The following is a 20,769-nucleotide window of genomic DNA, read 5'->3' on the forward strand; positions in this document are numbered from 1 at the left end:
CTGGCTATAACTTTATCCTGTTCTTTCATTTGGGGATACATTTCTCTGTCTTCTCATTTTGACTAAGTCTCGGTGCCTATTTCTGTGTTTTAGGAAAGTCTCTTGTTCTTGAGGGTGATGGCCTTATGAAGAAGAGGTCCTGTAGTGTCCTGCCATGTAGTGTCCCCTGTTCCCAGGGTCTTAAACATCTGGGAGTGTCTTCGATGTGTGTCACATATGCTCTGCAGTTTTGTTCTGGCTGCTTTATCCTTCAGGCCAGTCATCTGCAGAGGCTTTCTTTGCGTGTTGTGGGTAGTGTTTGGTCCCTGGCCTGAATGCAGCATGTTTTAACTAGGCATGCTCTGGTCTGTTTGTGACATGAGATCTGTTGCCACCACTGCTGGAACCAAGGCTCTGCAAAACTCCTGCGTCAGAAGACATGGTGTGAGCAGGGGTTTGGGCTGCTTTTTTCGAGGAGGTCACTGCACTGGAACTAAGACAAGGGTGACTGGGAGAGACAATTCCACCAGAGTGCAAGGAGGGAAGGAGCAGGGCTTGGTGTGGGTAGTCAGTGTTGAGTGTGCTCACTGGTTCCTGTAGATGGCGCTGTGCTTATGCTTAGGGGTGGGGGAGGGAACTGGTGCTAGCCAGTTCCTTTGTTCCTGAAGGGGTCTCTGTGAATGCCGCCTCCTGGGATGTGCTGATATTAGCAAATGACCTCTTCACTGCATGCACCAGGCACCATTTAGATCACTGTGTCCACGTTATATATCTGCGGGTTGTTTGACTGCCTTCTTTCCCAGAGCAGCACAGTACCCTACAGGCTCTATCCCAGCCAAGCCCACTAATCTTTAAAACTCCAGGTTTTAAAGATTTCTCACCTTTTCTCTGAGATTATGGCTCCTTCCCCACTGAAGTAGGCACCATCTGTTTCTCTCCCAAGCTGTACCTCTGCACTTCCTACTTTCTTCAATGTGGCCTCTTTTCTACTGGTAGTTGTGGCATTTGTTCTGCCAGTCTTCAGGTCAATTTCTGGGGTATTTAGGATGATTTGATAGTTACCTAGTTGTATTTGTGGGATGAGGTGAGTCCAGGGTCCTTCTACTCTGCCGCCATCTTCCAACCTTCTTTGGAAGCCTCATTTCTTGAAAGGATTCTTTTCATATTTGAATTACCTTGAACCATTCCTCAGAACTCAATTGGCTGTATGTGTGTATGTTTACTTCTGGACTTTCAGTTCTGTTCTATTGAGCTATATGTCTGTCTCTTTGTCAAATTTATACTATCTTGATTATTATAACTTTACAGTAAGATTTGAAATAAGGTAATGCAATTTTTCCATCTTTGTTTCACTTTTTCATGATTGCCTTGGTCACTCTAGGTCATTTGCATTTCCATGTGAGTTTTATAATCAGATTCTCAAAATTTGCAAAATATTTATTATATTGGAGTTTTGTTACATCTGTAGATTCAACCTGGGATAAATTGGTATCTTAAACAATATTGAGATATTTTATTCATGATCATGGTTTATACCACCATTTATGTCAAATGCTCTTTCATTTCTTTCAGTATAATTTTGTAGTTTTGTAGTTATCTGGTTAAAATATCCTTAAGCATTTCATATTTTTTGGTTACTATTTTTAAACTTTTAAATTTTTTAATGTTTTATTTCTTTTTGAAAGACAGAGAGAGAGAGTGAGAGTTGGGGAGGGGCAGAGAGAGAGGGTGACACAGAATCAAAAGCAGACTCCAGGCTCTGAGCCATCAGCACAGAGCCCGACATGAGGCTTAAACTCACTTTTTTCTTTTTAACTTTTTAATTTTTGGTTGCTATTTTTAATTGAATTGGATTTTTTCTTTTGTTTAGAACGTTTGTTGCTTTCATATAAAAATGTCTGTATATTGATTTTTTACCCTATAGTTTTGCTGAATACATTCTTTATTTTTAGTACTTTTTCATAGAAGGTGTAGGATTTTATATATAATGCAATCATGTATTTATGAAAAAAGACTGTTTTGCTTTTTCTTTCCAATCTGGAGAATTTGTTAAGTTTTTTTGCTTGTCTTACTGCACTAGCTAGGACTGCCAGTATATGATCAACATTGGTGGCACATGTGGACACTTAGCCTACTCCCAAGTCTTAAGGTAAAAGCATTCAGTCTTCTATCATTGTGTATGATGTTAGCTGTAATTTTCCTCATTAATCATGTTAGGAAAATTCTTTTCTGTCTAGTTTGTTCTGGGTTTTTATCATGAGTAATGACTTCTTTAAAACAATTTTTTACATTTATTTACATTATCATGTGTTTTTCCCCTTATCTCTTTGGTTATTAGAGTAAATGACATTGATTAATTTTTCTGAAAGTGTTAAATCAACCTAGCATATCTGAGGTAAATCCGGCATTTTAACTATATATTGTCCTTTTTATATGATTATATTATTTGTGAATACTTTTTTTATGTTTATTTATCATTTTTGAGAGAGAGAGAGAGAGAGAGAGAGAGCGCACAAGCCAAAGGAGGGCCAAGAAAGAGAGGGAGAGAGAGAATCTGAAGCAGGCTCTGCACTGTCAGTGCAGAGCCCGACAGGGAGCTCAAACTCACAAACCATGAGATCATGATCTGAGCCGTTATCAAGAGTTGGACACTTACCCAATTGAGTCACCTGGGTTCTCCTATTTATGAACAGTTTTTAAAGAATCTTTATGTGTATACTCAAGAAGTATATTGGCTGTAGTTTTTGGTTTTTTCTTTTTTTGTAATATTACATTGATATTTATGTTTTTTTATCATCAAACAAAGCAGGAAAGAAGGAATATTCATAGAAATAGAAAGGATCCAGGATCATGCAATATATTATCATAAAATTTTCACAATACAGGAAACTTTTATGTCTTTCTCACTAGATTTAATCAACTATAAGAATAAAGTTATTTTACTCATTGCATAGTTCAGTTGGAAGTTTTGGTACTAATTTGGTAGGTTTGATTTTTGTTTGGTAAATATAAACTTTTACCTCCTCTATGTAAAGGATGTCTTCCTGCCTATTGGTATTGAACTTGGTCATGTTTGAAAAAATAATGGTTATAAAGTTCCCTAATTTAATAAAAAGATATAAATATTTACATTCAAGAATTTTAACAAATTGCAAGTATGGTTATAGCAATCAAAATACATTACTTAAAATTATTGAAAGTCAAAGATAAAGAGGAAATTTTCACAATAACCACAGAAAATTATAAATTACACTCAGAGGAACAGTATTTGAAATGACTTTGACTTTTCATCAGACAATAGAGGCCAGAAAATACTAGGAAAAGCTTTAAAATACTAAAACAAAAGAACTATTTACTCAATTCTACATCCAGCAAAAATAAGAATGAAGGTGTAACAATACTTTCTGATAAAAGAAAACTAAATTAGTCGGCAGCAGAACTACAAGAAAGAAATGCAGAAGAAAATACTTTAGACTGAAGGATAATTACAAGGGATGAAAACTTGAATATTATAACAAGAATGATGAACACTGGAAATGATTATTTGAACGGATTATATAGAACAACAACAACAACAAAAAAAAAAAACAATGAAAAACCAATTAAAAGAGGCCAGTTGATTATTTAACCTTGGCTACAATGATGGATAATACACTCTGAAATGGGAAAGTATGAAGATAGAAGAAAAAAAACATGTAAAAGTAAAAACTGAATGACACATCTTATTCTAAAGTAAAAATGTAGCTATAAAGACAGATATGGTCAACAATCATTATTTGTGGCAATTATGCTCTGGAACTTAACCTCAAAACACTGACTTGGGAAATGCTCCTAGGAGAAATGCAGTGTTAGGTTCATGCAAGCCTCTGATCACAACATTTTCATCAACCAATATGTAACCTGGTTTTATGATAGTTTTACTTTAAAGACACCTCATTTAATATATATTTCTCATCAACAATTTACTACATGGTTTTTGAATGATTTAAAGCCAGGGACGACAGAGAGCATTGCATTAAATAGATTTATTTGCCAATGTCCTTGTAAAATAAGCCAGTCTCCAGTTCCATCAGAATTGAAAACTTATCTTCCACATAACCCTTTTATTTATTTTATTTTTATTTTTTTTAACGTTTATTTATTTTTGAGACAGAGAGAGACAGAGCATGAACGGGGGAGGGTCAGAGAGAGGGAGACACAGAATCTGAAACAGGCTCCAGGCTCTGAGCTGTCAGCACAGAGCCCGACGTGGGGCTCGAACTCACAGATCGCGAGATCATGACCTGAGCTGAAGTAGGCCACTCAACCGACTGAGCCACCCAGGCGCCTCAGCCACATAACCCTTTTATACTTAGCAAGTAAGTTAAAACTTTTTCCTAGAGGCTTCTGATCTGTAGAATTCTCCTATGATACATGTGAGTCAGACAACAGTAGCCAAGAAGGGTTTAACATTTTGTTGAGCATGGGTCAGCATTTGTGCCTCACCACAATGCTCTTATTACTGTACTTAAAAAATAACCCTGTTTTCATTTCATGAATCCACACGTTGAGCTACTTTTCTATCTTATCCATAGCTTTATCACACCTTATATAAATGTTACTTTAACACTTTTCTGAGTGGCCTCATGTACAGGTTGGCAAATTTCCTCTTTCCTTTTCTGGTTGTAGCAAACTGTTGATTCATTAACACTGAACTTGCAGTCAACAGCACTGTAACTCATGCCTGAGTGGAGCTTATCTAACACATGTACTTTCTCCATAAAGCACATCGTAGCCTTTTTGTACTCAGGAACACTACTACGCAGTGCCTCAACACTATGCTTGGGCACCGTTTTAAACAGCTCAATCACAAACAAAAAGCATAAAAATGACAAAAACATGGCAATAAGAGACCATGAAAAGAACACTTGCTTACAGTGTGAGAGCAGAAATAAGAAGGCAGAGCATTGCCTGCTAGATCTCAGTAGAAAATGCCAGTGACTCAAAATTTTTGCCACTCAGCACATGTCCAGAAATGACTGTGAAAGCACCATTGTGTATTGATATGGGGGTTACAAATGAATTTTAGCAATTAGGTGATTCACAATTATGGAATCCCAGAATAATGAGGAAGATTGACTGTTCTTTTATTTGCTTCTCAGAAACTTCTCTCCCTGTTGACAAATTTATATCATAAAATAATTTTTAATCCAAACCAGTGAGGAAAAACAAGGTGAATTATTTAGATGAATTCATGGTTATAGTATAGCTATTAGATTCTGGGACATTCTTTATAATCACAGAGTTTGAAATGAAAAAAAGGAAAATATTCATAGTTAATTCTTATTGAGTATATACCATTTGTGAAACATTGTTCTAAATGCTTGACCCTTAAGTTGCACAAAGACTCCAGGAAATAGTTACTATCATTACACTTACTTTATAGACCAGAAAACTGAAGCACAGGAAGTTTTAGTAATGTTTATATTTTTTAAAAAATTGTGTCTAGTTATTTTTTTCCAGGTCAGGATAGAGTTAGTTCCTAAGATGCGTTGTTCCACTTCTTCATTTTAAAATTAACTGTTGCCTTTTTGAATATATGAGTATTATCCCCAAATAAGAAAAAAGGAAAACCATATACACGCATACATATGTAGTATTCACTCGTGCAATTAAACAGGGCTTTTAAACTTCCTGTGTGTTTATTTTGTGGTGCTCTACTGTGATATCTTCTCTTTTCTAGAAGTTTTAACTAAATCTGCTTTTGTAAAGACTGTCTGGGGTCAATCAAGGAAGCCAGGGTCTGCTGCGGTTCTGATTTGTGTGGAGAGAGATGATGTCTGAGTAGAACTGAGCATTCAACAGGGATGGGACCTTACTTATGGTAAGAGAAAAACTTAACAAATAAAGTCTTTGGAATCTTGTGATTAAATGGGTTCCAAAGAATGGACTGATTTTCATTAATAAATATCATTCCATAATAGGCATACTTTTTTTTTTTTAAAAGTGTGTCTTCAACTCAGTGATGTTTTCCTGAACACACAAACATAATCCTTTTGTCACATTTTTATAAGTTTTATCGGTGTAAAAAACGACTTTCTTTCAGTGCACAATTAGTTGGCTACTTGTAGGCGGAGGTTTTTTTGTTTGTTTTTAATTGAAACATGTTTTTCAGCCATTTATGGAAAAAACCCTAAACGAGTCAGCTCTATACACAAGTAAAACTAAAATGTTAAGATCAGAGGAAATATTAGATAATTTCTCAAATATAAGACTAATCATATATAGTTTTTATACTTCTGATTCAGTTAGGAAGAAAAATAAACATATCTATGAGTAAGTAAAATAAGGATTCTCAGTCTACGCCAACTGTTCTCAAATCAGAACGCACATACAACCACCTGGAGGGCTTTTAATAAATATAGGCTCCAGGTTTCCATGTTGAGAAAATCTAGTGTGTGACCTAGTAATTTATATTAAAATTCTGTCAGGTACTTTTAATGTTCCATGAAAGTTGAGAACTTCTATTCCAGACCATAACCAGAGCCGACATATACAAGTTTTATTTATCAACATCATTTAGAACAATCTTCTTAGTCTTTATTCTACAATTATTTTTTAAGTTTGGTGGCAAGTCTATCACTTTTATTGTAATTACTTAGCACATTAAATTACATCTTTGGTTGACATTTGAGACAGATTACTTCTACTATTCAAGAGGAAGAAGCATCCTTAGAAACACAAACATTTGACTGAATTTCATAGCTGGGCTTTCTTAAGAGAGGGGAGACCTTCTTGGAAATGAACTGAGTTGACCATTTCTAGTAATGCTCACTGCAAGGGCTCAGAGAAAGGAGGTAGTATGGACTTCTAAACTCCCTCTGAATCAATGCTTAACAGTTGCTTTCTTTCTTCTTTTCTTTTCTTTTCTTTTCTTTTCTTTTCTTTTCTTTTCTTTATTTATTTTAGGGAAGGAAAGAGAGAAGGAAAGCAGGGGAGGGCAGAGAGAGAGAGAGAGAAAGAGAGAGAATCTCAAGCAGGCTCTGCACTGTCAGCATGGAGACTTTCGTGGGGCTTTCGAAACTAGGAACCATGAGATCATGACCTGAACTGAAACCAAGAGTCGATCGCTTAACCTACTGAGTCATCCAGGCGATCCTGTCTTTTTATATACAGTGAGCACATAGAAAGTAACTTTTATCTCTTTAAATGTAGTCTATTACTTCATTCCATATCTTAGTATAAATTATGTATATATATATATGTATATATATATATATATGTATATATATATATATATATATATATATATATATATTTAATTTCAGGACTTTTGATTACACTTACAGCTTCAGTGAAATGAATAATTGTCAAGTGGCTGCTTGAATAATTTCCTAACTTTAAGACCAGGTCTTAGACTATTAGAAAAGTGGAGCACGGTAGCTTTCAATCCATTGGTGTAACTTCTCAAGGGAAAATAAAATACTGCAGTATAAATGGCTGTTATATTTCTGTTTCTTAATCTGTTACTTGCCTTCAGTACTGTCACCTAGATTCTAATTAGGTCTTTTTGCAGGGTTCCCAGCACTGGAGACAGATTGTTTTATTTTTCTCTGGCCTGTTAAGTGTCACCAAGCAGGGATGAAGGTTGCTTCTGTCCTCCTTCTCTCAGACCTACTTTCCTTTTGCATCTTTAGAAAATAATATTTTTGCTTTTGTCATTTATAATCTACTGGTACTGCTGGTAGTTATGTACCTTTGGATGTTTGTATTATTAATGGGTGTGGTTCACTCTGGTTTTCACTATATCCTGTTAATGTTACAAATTATTCCTTTAAATAGGGGAGAACAATGTCTCCTGGTATGTGGTTTTCTAAGTGTGTTTGGTATGAGTTTATAGTATGGAAAAATAAAAATATACATTAACATAATAGTTTGTGAGTTTGATAAAATGAACTGTACATTGAGACACTCATACAAACATAAACTGTATTCTCAGATGATGTGATATGTGAATATAGCAACGTTGACATTTTTTCTAGTTCAAACAACTTACTTGATATTCAAGAGTAACTAAAGAGCTATTTATATAGCTTTATGCAACTATATTAAATATAACAATATCTAAGTTGGTGAGTAATACTAAGGTAGTTCAATTTTCATACTCAAAGTATTCTTTTTTTTTAATTTTTTTTAAATGTTTACTTACTTTTGAGACAGAGAAAAACAGAGTATGAACAGGGGAGGGTCAGAGAGAGAGGGAGACACAGAATCTGAAACAGGCTCCGGGCTCTGAGCTGTCAGCACAGAGCCCGATGCGGGGCTCGAACTCACGGACCGCGAGATCATGATCCGGCCGAAGTCGGACACTCAACCGATTGAGCCACCCAGGCGCCCCAATACTCAAAGTATTCTAAGTCATCAAGAAGACAACTTAAAAATTTGTGTCATAATAAAAATATTTCACTTGGTGAATTTTATCTGGACCAGTAAGTATGAAATTGGTGAATTTTATCTGGACCTTGTTTAGTATGAAAAAGCTAGATTTATATCATCCACCTACTTTCCCTTACCACCAGGTCCACTATTACCAAACTGGAAAACCAGGAACTGGTATTACATTCCAAATTTTATGACATTTTTTGTATCATAAAAGGTAAAGCATTCATTCAAGTTGGGAAATTGCAATGAGAGAGACCTACAGACTTTCTTTAATATTAATATTTACCAACACTCATGTTTAGCAATTATGTATGTTCTTTAATAAAGAATCATTTCAAAGGGTTTCTGAGGTTATTGCTTGCTTTGCTTGATTTAGACCACACTTCCCTGCCTAGAATCCCTTTACATTAAGCAACATGGAATTAGTAGCCATAATTAAAATTTATTCTGTGTGTATCCTCATGTGGAGGGCCAGAGGAGTGGCTACTTCAGTCACCTGTTCTATTTCTTCTGCCTCTAGAACTTACAGTTCTTAATGTTTGTCATGTCAGTACACAATGTTGTTTTTCAAAGACAAGGCCAAGGAAAAACACTTTTGCTTACACTTTATTTTTTTCTAGTTTACCATTCTGCATTGAGAGCTCCTTTGCAAACTATTTTTATAACCTTCCATCTTTCAAACCTGTGCTGTTGAGATTTTGAAAACCTGGAGTGATAATTTCTACAATCTTCAGAAAGCACCAGAAAATTCCCTGAGAAATATGTCACTTGCTCAATCCTGAAACAAAACTCACCTTAGAATAAGCACTTTGTTATAGGATTTTGAAAATAAAAAGGATATATTCCTCTCAAATACTGTGTCTCTTCTATCCCACTATAATTCCTCAAAAATATTAAAATCTTAAAAATATATAAAAAGTGGAGCTTCTGTATAAATAAGACTTAGTAAAATGAATGAAGCTTATGTATCAGTCATTATAATGAATTTCCTTAATAGGAATTTGAATAATTTTTAAAACATTAACTGGTTTATGTCTTTTCCGACTACACACACACACACACACACACACACACACACACACACTCAAATCAATTTATTGAGTGCTGCTTCACCTTAATGAGCCAGAATCCTATGACTCATAGGTATTTCAGTCTCTCCATCCAAAATGTTAAATATATCATTATTCTATACTGGAAAGAAATGCTTCCAGTATATTCATTTCTATGATTTGAGTGAAAGCAGGGAACATTTCTGCTAAGGTGACTGCCAGTTTGCTCCCACATACTTCAAAAATCCTGCAACTAGCATTCAATTACAGAATAGTTACAGTGAAAAGCAAAATGCATACACTGTATCTTCTGGGCTAAAAAAAACCTCTTGGTCCTTGATGTTTTCTTTAAAATTTAGACTTAAAATAACACTCTCTTGCACAGAAAAGACTAAAAATTTTAAAATTCTCTAAATGGCAAAAAAGGAACAAGCATTCAATTTCATACAAAACAGAAATGATATCTTGTTGATTGATTTTCATACAGCACCTAACCCTCAAAAAGGTGTAAGTTGCTGACTCTTAATGTTGGCAATGGTATTCTAACAATTAACCTCTTTTCATTAGCTCAAAGTATTTGCATTTTATATATTTTTAAGAAAATGCTATTCTATCCTGATGGTAATAAAAACAGTGGAACACTGGTTATTATTCGACATAGCTATGTTCCCATTTAGCTATAAAATTTTAGTTCAAGTACTTAAGAAATAAAAGAGTGATCCTGACAAACCAATAAACATGGGCAGTCTGTCACTTGGTCAGTCTCTGAGATTCTACTCCTTTAGAAGGACATTTCCCAAGACTGGGACATTTCAAGGGCACCAGAAAGCTAGGTAATTCTCAAACATGAAACGGAAAATCACTAATATTGAAACACTAATGTTGTAGTATTCCAAATCCAATATTACTGCTGGGGTATATTGGCATGAGCAAACCATATTGTGTACTTCTATACCCACATCTCTCCATTTTTCTTGAAGAATAAATGGATTGTGATCCCAGAGACTTGAGATATTTTTCCCTGACTCTACCATTAGGTAATAATAATAACTGATCATAGTAATTACCATCTATAAAGTACCAGCGACTGTGTTAAGTTTTAATATATATTGTCAACCTAATCCAGAAAACCTAATCTAACCTAATCCAGAAAACAATCCTAATGTATTGAACCTAGTACAGTGCCTGCTTAGTAGCAGGAACTCAATAAATAAATAGTAATAAATGTGAAAGTCTGTGATGGAGGTATTATAACCCGTATTTTACAGATGAGGACACTGAGGTTAAGAAAATGGAGCAAATTACTCCATTTTATACCACCATCAAGAAGCAGAGGAAGAATTTGAAGATAGATCTATCTAATTGACTCCAAAGTTTATGCTTTGATTCTCCATACAACAAAGCTTCATGTAATTCTCTGAGTCAAGTTTATTATTAATAAATAACAGTGTTTATCAAGTGATTTCTAAGGCCCTTTCCAAATTAAATACAAGTATATTTAAGAAATCCATGACTAACTTTTAACATTAACAACAAATTAACATCAAACACACACTTGAGAAGTGGATGTGGAAACTGAGAGCTGATCTGTTTTTTCAACCTTGGAAAAGTTGACAGTTTTGCTGGATTTGAACCTGAGTGTAAAAAGTGAGCCTTGGTGTTGCTGGAGGGAAGATGGGTGAGGAGCATGGGCTAAATGGGTGATGGGCATTAAGGAGGGCACTTGTTGGGATGAGCACTGGGTGTTATATATAAGTGATGAATCACTGGGTTGATTGCTCCTAAAACCAATACTTTGCATTGTGTTAACTAACATGAATTTAAATAAATTAATTAAAAAAAGAAAAATTTAAATAAATGAGCCTCAGGTCTTTCCTTCGACAGATCTATATGCTCTCTTATCTGAAGTTCTAATATCCAAACAACTCTGAAAACCAAAACTTCTTAAACATAGTTGGCTGCAACATCTGGCCTGACTTGAACTTACTTGGCCGCAAATACTAACCTGAATGGTGAAACCATTTCCAGTCTTTATTTATCACACTTGTGAATATTCATTTGCCTTCCTGCCAAAATATTAGTGTATTTGGCCATGAGGTGCTACAGTCACTCTTTGGGGTAATAGGGGCTAGAATGTTAACATATTATACAATGTATACAACGTTACCTGCCTATAAATCTAAAATAACCTGAATTATAAAGCATGTCTGCTCAAGACATTTTGAATTAAGGGATCCTGGATTTGCTCATGCTCTAATGATTAAATCTGCAGTCATTGGAGGAAGAGAGAATTAGGGACAAACTTTAGGTTCTAAGAGTTCTGATTTCAAGATGTTAATGCATTTACTCTAGAATTGGGTTTTCTTATTTCTGAAAAGGTGGCCCAGAGATTACAAAATAATTCAGACAGAAATACTACTAACCAGGATGGTGTGCCTTTCATGATAGAGTCTGGCATTTTCGAAGGCAGAAGTACAAGATAGAGTCCTAGCAGTGACACGTTTATTTTAGCAACTGTTAAAACAGTAAAACTAAAGTAACCACAAACCATTCAATACATACCCAGCTAGGCTTTGACATATCTACATTCTGTTTCTAACTTTTACTTGTATTTTACCCATCCTTGTCCTACTTTGAGAACAATCAGAGCCTTTCAAGGTAGCATAGTAAGAAGAGAGACAAACAAACAAACAGTTTGCACCTATATACTATCTCCTGGTTTTAAATTGTGTTTTTACTGACATTATCTTGTTCAGTATACACATAGGACAAGTGCAGAAGGATGTAAAGGGGTTACTATGGTTCCATTTAACAGATGGAAAAATTTATGATCTAGAGATTAAATAACTGATCATTGCCACATAGCTCGTTAGTGACAGCTGAGGGACTAGACTCTAGAATCTAGATTCTTAACTGAGTGAATTTTCCACTATATGACAGTGACTCTGCAAAGTAACTGTCATCATTTGACTAGGGCTACCCCTAGGATATTTTCTTTTTAAATAGGTGTTATATAAAAACCAGGCCCGGTATTCCACAAATATCATGTCAACAAGTAAGAAAAAAATTATATAAAATGATAGTGCAGTATGACTCACAAGATTTCTTGATTGCTTTCCAAAATGTTTTTCCTTGTCTATTCAAGACACAGGACAAAGTTCCTAAAATGGCACTGTTAAAACTCCTCTATATCTTCTTTGAGAATCTGGAGACTGGCCAAGCATTCATTTTGATACTGCTGGAACTAATGCTGTACTTTACAAAGTGGGTCACAGCATGCTCCTGAGATGCCTTAAAGATGTTGTGGGCTTTGACTCGAGGGAGTAGAACTGGTTCTTGTACACTGGCTGACTTCAGTGGTCCCTTGCCAAACTTTACATGGGGATTCACAACACAGTCAGAATGCTAAGTAATTGTGTATCTATGCTTCAGGGTCCCTAATATTTAACTCCTTTTTAATTTTCCCTTATAAACGATAAGTATCCTTTCTTCCTTATTTTTACTGACAATGCAGAAATGCAGGAATGTTGGTATATTTTTGACTAGACAAAGCTTTGACTGAATTACATCCTCTCCAAATTTATATGTTGAAGCCACAATTCCTGATCTGATGGTATTTGAAGATAGGATGTGTAGGTGGTGAATTAGGTTTCAATGGACTAGTGAGGATGGGGCCTTTGTGATGGGATTAGTGTTCTTATAAAAAGAGACACCAGGGAATTTGCTATTCCTCTCTCTTGGTACCATGTGAGGACATAGCAAAAAGGTAGTCTTCTGTGTAGTCCAGGAAGAGGGTTGTTTACCAGATATTGATGATACTAGTACCCTAAATTTGGACTTCCCAGCCTCCAGAACCATGAGAAAATAAATTTCTGTTGTTTAAGTCATACCCTTTATGCTATTGTGTTATGTCAGCTGGAGCTGACTAAGACAGGATAGTTATGACACTATAACTGCCATCTCACTGGACTCATTGACAATAATGCCTCTATACTCTTTGAAATTGGAAATATGTTAGAATAAAGCATTTGTTAAGTACTTCTCTCTTTAGTAGTATGTATTTCCTGGATATGATAAGAAAATAACATGTGGTGGGTTGAAAATGAACGTGTTGCTAACTTAGATATACAAGAGATTTAACTGAGAATCATCTTCTTAGTATTGAGCTAGGGAAGAACTATTTAAAGTTTTCTACAGAAAAATATTTTGGATTCTTCCAAATTGTGTGGTCACTTTTTAGATAAATATTCAGTCAGTTAAAAATCAAGCTCCCTCTCCAGTTGTTTCCCTTCTCCAGTACTTTCTAAGATGACATCTGGATTCGGGTAACTCACTGCATCCTCACTGGTATTGAGTAGGAATCCTTAAATCTACTTTTAAGCAGGCAGATGCCCTTCATTTTGTCTTATCACTAGGCATCTCCTGTACATTGGCTGCCAATGCCATGGTTGGTGGACTTGTGCATCTACTTTCAATATGGTCAGGTCAGTTGGAGACTCCTTGCCAACTTGGTCTCAATTCAGTTTTTCCTGAGACTATCACATCCATCCGTGGTCCATGCACCACCTTCACACAACAATTCCATTGCACACATCTGGCTCTCAGTCTCACAGAGGCCTCCTGGAGGGAACAAATCAAACCTGCTTTCATTCTGTTCAATGTGACAGGGTACTGATTAAACCCTTGAAAAAATGTAAAGAGGAAGAGATGATTTGAAATGGTCTGGCTATGGAATATTTAAACAATAGTTTGGTGATAACCTCAAACAGTTTTCATGGGCTGAAACACATGATGGGAATGTTAATGCAATGAAGTATTCAGTGAACACGTAAAATTTAGGATCTTCTGTATGGCTGCGTATTTGTTAGACATTGATGCCTATTTTTCCTTCTACCAAATGAATGTTGGGTAAAATAAATACCAAAAATAAAATATCATCCGAAACATGTTTTGGTACCCTCTTGTCCACTGTGTTTAATAAGCCCTAAGTAATTCTGAAGAATCTAAAATAACCCTTGCCTTTATGACATCATAAATTGAAATCTTTCATTTTTGACTCACATTGTTCCACTGGATCTGCTTTACTCTTACATCATGAATAAAACTTGTCTAAAGTCTTATGGTAATCGTAGAAACGTTGCTCTAAATATGAAAATAACAATAATGACTGCAGTGATGTGTAGATTTGTTAATATGAGGCCAGTGTCTCTAGCTGTGCTCATGTTCTGATTTTCTTCATTTCCTTTCCTTGTTTTCCAGGAAACAATATGCTGCCTATATAGGCACTTAACTTCAAGTTCCCTAACTCAATAATATGTTGAGAGTGATGCTCATTTTCTTTTTGTTTGATTTTCATCAATGTTATACCTGTTATACTATCCATTTGCAAAAACTGCAACAACAAAAAAAGCTTTGTCTGAACATGATACTACTGGAGCTGGAACAAATCCTGAGTTTGTTCAGTTGATCTTTGGAGATGAGGAAACTAAAACTCTGAGATATTAAACGAATGATTCATCTAGAAGCAACAGGATAAGAACTAGGTTTCTTAACTCATGGTCCAATTACTGTTGCTTTATAATCTTAAAATCACTTTTAAATGTAAACTTACAGATAATAATAAATACTTTTTATAATGATATTCTCACGGTTTTAGATTTGAAAATTACATTTTTTTTTTAATTTTTTTTTTTTTAACGTTTATTTATTTTTGAGACAGGTAGAGACAGAGCATGAATGGGGGAGGGTCAGAGAGAGAGGGAGACACAGAATCTGAAACAGGCTCCAGGCTCTGAGCTGTCAGCACAGAGCCCGATGCGGGGCTCGAACTCACAGAGTGCGAGAGCGTGACCTGAGCCGAAGTCGGCCGCTTAACCGACTGAGCCACCCAGGCGCCCCGAAAATTACATTTTTAAAGGCACCTGGGTGGCTCAGACGGTTAAGCGTCTGACTTTGGCTCGGATCACGATCTCATGGTTCATCAGTTCAAGTTCCAAGTCAGGTTCTGCACTGACAGTGCAGAGCCTGCTTGGGATTCTCCCTCTCCTTTTCCCTCTGCCCCTCCCCCACTCATTCTCACTCTCTCTCTCTCTCAAAATAAATAAATATACTTTAAAAAATTACTTTTGTTATAATTCATTCATTCATTATGTATTAAATGTTATATGTCAGATGCTGTGCTGAGTTCTTGTAGATTAACTCGTTTACTTCTCAGAACAACCCAATAATAGTTTCATTGTTATTATTTCTACCTGATAGGGAATCAGAGGCACAGACAGATAAAGGGACATGTCTAAAGTTACATCACTGAGGAATGACCAAGCAGAATTCGAACTCAGACTAATGCTTCCAAAGCATGTTGATGTTCATAGTAGAGGCTCATTTGTTTGTTTTGCTCCTGGGAACCCCGTAATTTACCCTGTTCCTTTCCTACTCTGCTTATTAAATAAACTTAGAACCATAATTGTGATTCACCTTTATCAAATTAAACTATTTTCTGGATTTATTTTTTCATACTAACCTCCTGACTCCAAAATGTTGTCCTGCTTGTGTCTCCAATTGCCCCCTGTTATCACCATTCTCTTGTTTTACTATATTTTATCTTGTATATATCTTTTCAAGCCACTTTATACAATTTTTATGTAACAGAACAGGGTACAGATAAATCAAAAAAAAAATCAAGAAACAAACTAGTCAAACTCAAGTTATTATACCAGAAAACTAGAATAATATAGGCTAATTATTCATGAATGTGGGGCTAACTGTGAGCACTCCAGTTGCAAATGTAGAAAAAGCCCCGGTAAACCCAATCACAAAGTTCTAGATGGGAAGTATAAATGAAGCTATTGCAAAGAGGAACAGAGCAGTCCAAGGTCATTCGTAGAGGTTGACTCTAGCGGATATGAACTCTCTCACAACAGCATGAATTAGATATTGTTTTTTGATGACTTCTCTAGGTTTTGTTTGTTTTGTTTGATACAAGAACTCTGTATCAGAAACCCGAATGAAAAACAATGGTTAACTTAGGTAAAAATAATAATTAAAATTTCTCATTTTGTACAGAGCGAATATGTCAAATAAACATTGTAGCTTCCTGTCATTTGATATCTCTTGTGGATACTGTCTCAATTTTTGCTCTTAATAGTTTGAGGCCACTGGCAAATATCTATATCTATATCTATATATCTATATAGATATAGATATAGATATAGATATAGATATAGATATAGAATAGCAGATTAAATTATTACATGGGTATTACCAAACCAGTACAATAACACTGTTTTATTATAAAGAGATCTGTTTTATTATAAAGAAATAGCTCATATTTAATGCCACTTGTAGATGTTTAAGGAGGAACTAACTTTCTAATATTTTATTTATCAAAATACTAAAAATGAATTTTTATAAACTGCATTCTGTTGCATTTTTTTCTTGCTAAGAATCTGTCTAAAATAAGATGAATAAGAAAGTCCTCATAGTGAAATTAGCCTCTTTAGATTCATTCCCATTACGAGATTTCCAAAGGTAATTTTAATCTTCATTTGAGCAATTGATATATTTTTAGAACTTCTGGGTGAATCTGGAAATTCAGCAGTACTCATTACACCAAAATATTTGGTTGGTGTTTGCTTTTTAAATTGTCTAAACCTAAAAGCAAATTCATCCCTTACAATCCCAGGTTTTTGTGTAGAAACGGAAATTGTTTTAGCCCAAATTTGATGAACAATTATTTATAAGGGAAGATTTAACTCTATCTTTGAAAACAAGTACTGTTCAGTTTGAATAATGCTATGTTAATTGAATTAAAATTGATTGAGTCTGACAACATTATATATTTGCTAGTACTTCAATTTTAGCCAGGAGAAGAACGAATATCCCTTAGTATTCAAATGCCACCTTCATGTTTAAATTCATTGCTGTGCTGTGGAAAGGGAAACAACAGAAGCAGCTGTCTGCTCCGTCCTCATTTAGCCAGGATTTCAGCAACTCCCAGAATAGGCAGGATTAGATACAGTCAAACACAGTTGCCCAATTCTGTGCTGCAGATTTGTTTTTAATATTCCGCTTTAGAATAGTAAAATGTTGAAATATGAAAGATATGCAAACATTTCCATTTGCAAGTCACAATGAAAATATAGAAGATAAACAGGTTCTATTTAGTGTTGTAGATTTCCTAGCTGAACACAACTCGTTTACTAAAGATATGATCTTTATTAATAACTGAATCAGAATTTATTAACCAAAACAAGTTTCCAAGCATAGTACTTAGAGTACTCACTTTTAATCAGTGAAAAAATTGTGCTAACCTTTTTACCTTTACTAATTGGACATTGTGCCTTCTTTTTTAGAGTATGCCAACAGACCACAGTTGTCTTCCAGGCATTGAGTCCAAATCAATTATGCAGTTAAACTATTAGCATTGCTAGCCATTGAGTACGCTTAAAAGTATTACATTAGAAATATTCTGACAGTCATAACTTCAGGCCAATTTGGGAACTATTTTCAGCTCAGATCCAAGCTGAAAATTAGCTTTCTTACCAAAATGTTAAATTTTAGAAAACTCTTCTGACCATCAGAAAGGGAAAGACAGCACAAAGGGAAAACAGACAGCAGAAAGACATAGAAGGACAGACAGAAAAGAGCCATATAAAAAAAAAGAGGTTGCGTTGGGCTCAAATACTATTGCCCAACAGAAATATTATTCACAAATGTTATGACACAGAGAGCATATTTTTTTCTTGACATTTGCCACCATTTTTTATTTACTCATTTTTAAAGGGACACAAAACAATATTAAAAGCACCTTAAAATATCTAATCTGGAATCATAACAGTAGAAATAATGTAAACTATGTCTTAAGAGGTCTTACTGAGTGCAGCTGGGAGGGTCTGAATAACCTATGTACTTTTTAAAACTTTTTGCACAGGCTTAGCCTGATTATAGTAAGGGGATGAGGGAGGGTATATGCAATTTTTCTTTTTCTATTTCAGACAGGCTAAATTTGTCTTTACATCAAAACTGCATCAGGGGTGCCTGGTGGCACAGTCGGTTAAGCGTCGGACTTCGGCCAGGTCACGATCTCGCGGTCTGTGAGTTCGAGCCCCGCGTCAGGCTCTGGGCTGATGGCTCGGAGCCTGGAGCCTGTTTCCGATTCTGTGTCTCCCTCTCTCTCTGCCCCTCGCCCGTTCATGCTCTGTCTCTCTCTGTCCCAAAAATAAATAAACGTTAAAAAAAAAAAAACCTGCATCTAGGAGAAACATGGTCTCTGTGCAGTAAGCAGTGTAGAAATTAGAGTAACTAGATAATCCTTTGCAATGGCTGCTCATTTCCAGAAACAGCCTCAGGTGGGAGCAACGGGAAAGAGGGCTATGAATATTCTCCTGGACTCAAAGGCAAGGAACACATACATGCAAAGGAAATTTTTCTCTTTTGCTAATTAGTTTCAAATCTCTAGGGCATTACAGGTAGCCATGTGACAAATGAATGACAGTAAACGGAAAATGTTGGGGAGTTTAGTAGAGTACAGCGTCAGCTATTATTAATCTGATGAACTTTTCACTTGTAACCTTTGAAAGTGTATTACCATAAAGTGAAGCGTGGAAAAAAATTTCCTGTAGGAGACATTTTTAGGATTTTCAAGTGTACAAAGATGGGCAAAATTAACAATTTGAAACTCTATTAAATGTTAAGAGTTGGTTAAGAGTTAATTCATGGTTAAGAATTTTTAGTGAATTATATTACAGTTAGATTGACATTCATCATCACTTTTAAAAAGAGATGAGTGCTCCTGAAAGGTTTTTTAAATTACATTAAAAAAATATGTTGTTATATTAAGGAACTTTATAGAAATTACTTTTGTAGGGTATTTGTAACTCTTGTTAATTTAGTTTCTTTTCAACTTCTAAGCCTTGCATTAGATTTGCTTATGTAAGGCTAACATTTGTAAAGAAAAAAATATATTTTAACTATACTATACACGATGTCTGTGGAAGAATAAAACTAGTTCAAAGATTCCTGGGAGATTTCTGCTTCTGGACATGATGAAGTAATTGGGACCAGACTTGCCATTCTCCCATGAACATCTACAAAACCAAGCATAATAGATGGCGCATCCATGACCAAATATGAGACAAAAGGGAGCAAGAACTACGGCTCCTAAGATATGGGAAACAAACGTGATGAATCCTATAATTGTCTCAGCTTTCTGACTGGAGGCACTCTCTAGATCATAGTGCAGAAAGGAAAACCAAAACAAACTATAACAGTAGTACTGAGTAAGGCACTGAGGGCAGATCTTGGGGAGGCTGAGGTGGCTGTAATTTAGAGAATATAGTATCAGAGAAAAGAGAGCCATGCCTAAACAGAGTTCCCAAAATCTGTAAAAGTGTCCCCTTGAGCCTGTTGTTACACACTAAGCAAAACTCGTGTTAGGATTAACTCATGAGGTCAGGCAGTGCTCAGGAACCTGTAAACTAAACAATTCCCAGAGGAATTGAACTGAATTCAACAATTGAATTCAACACCAGAGGTATTTAAGTGTGACCACTCAGACTTCAGTCTTCATTGAACATTGGGAACATTCTGGATATAGTAACAAGTTACACCTTAGCAGCTGGGATGTATTAGAATTCTAAGACACTCCCCATGATCCATACTTCCTGGGAGTCATGATCTTTTCCTTTTAAGTGTGAACAGCACATAGTGGGTTGTCTACAGTTAATAGAATACAGCAAAAAAACAAAAATGATGATATTTTACTTCTGAGATTAAATTAGAAAATAATAGTGGCTTAAATCTTACTTGCCTTCTCTCTTGCTTTCATTTTGGTTTACTCTAATGGAAGCTGGCTGCCACTGTGAACTGTGTCATGGATAGGACCATGTGGCAAGGAACTAAGGGAGAGCTCCAGCCAACAAGTCATGAGCAACTAAATCTTATGAACACCCACTTGAGTGAGCTGGGAAAAGGATTCTCCCACAGCCAACCTTTGAGATGACTGTAGCCTTGGTTGACACCTTAATTATAGCCTTATGAGAGACAGTGAGCCAGAGGAACTTGTGCTGTGATCCCTGTCCAACTGACACTGTAAGGAAATGAAAGTGTATTTCTTAAAGCTTTAATGCTTTGGGACAATTCGTTATGTAACAGTAGATAACTACCTAGAAGTGAGAAGCTACCATGATAAATACCTAAATGTAGATAATTAATACAAGGGATAAATGAGCCTTAGAGGAAAAGCTACTATAGCCCTCTGAGCAGAGCTTAGAACAAAACCTTTAAAGGATCAAACTGATTAGCAATAACTTAAACATCAGCA

The sequence above is a fragment of the Prionailurus viverrinus genome, chromosome B1, assembly GCF_022837055.1.
Source record: "Prionailurus viverrinus isolate Anna chromosome B1, UM_Priviv_1.0, whole genome shotgun sequence".
Lineage (NCBI taxonomy): Eukaryota > Metazoa > Chordata > Mammalia > Carnivora > Felidae > Prionailurus > Prionailurus viverrinus.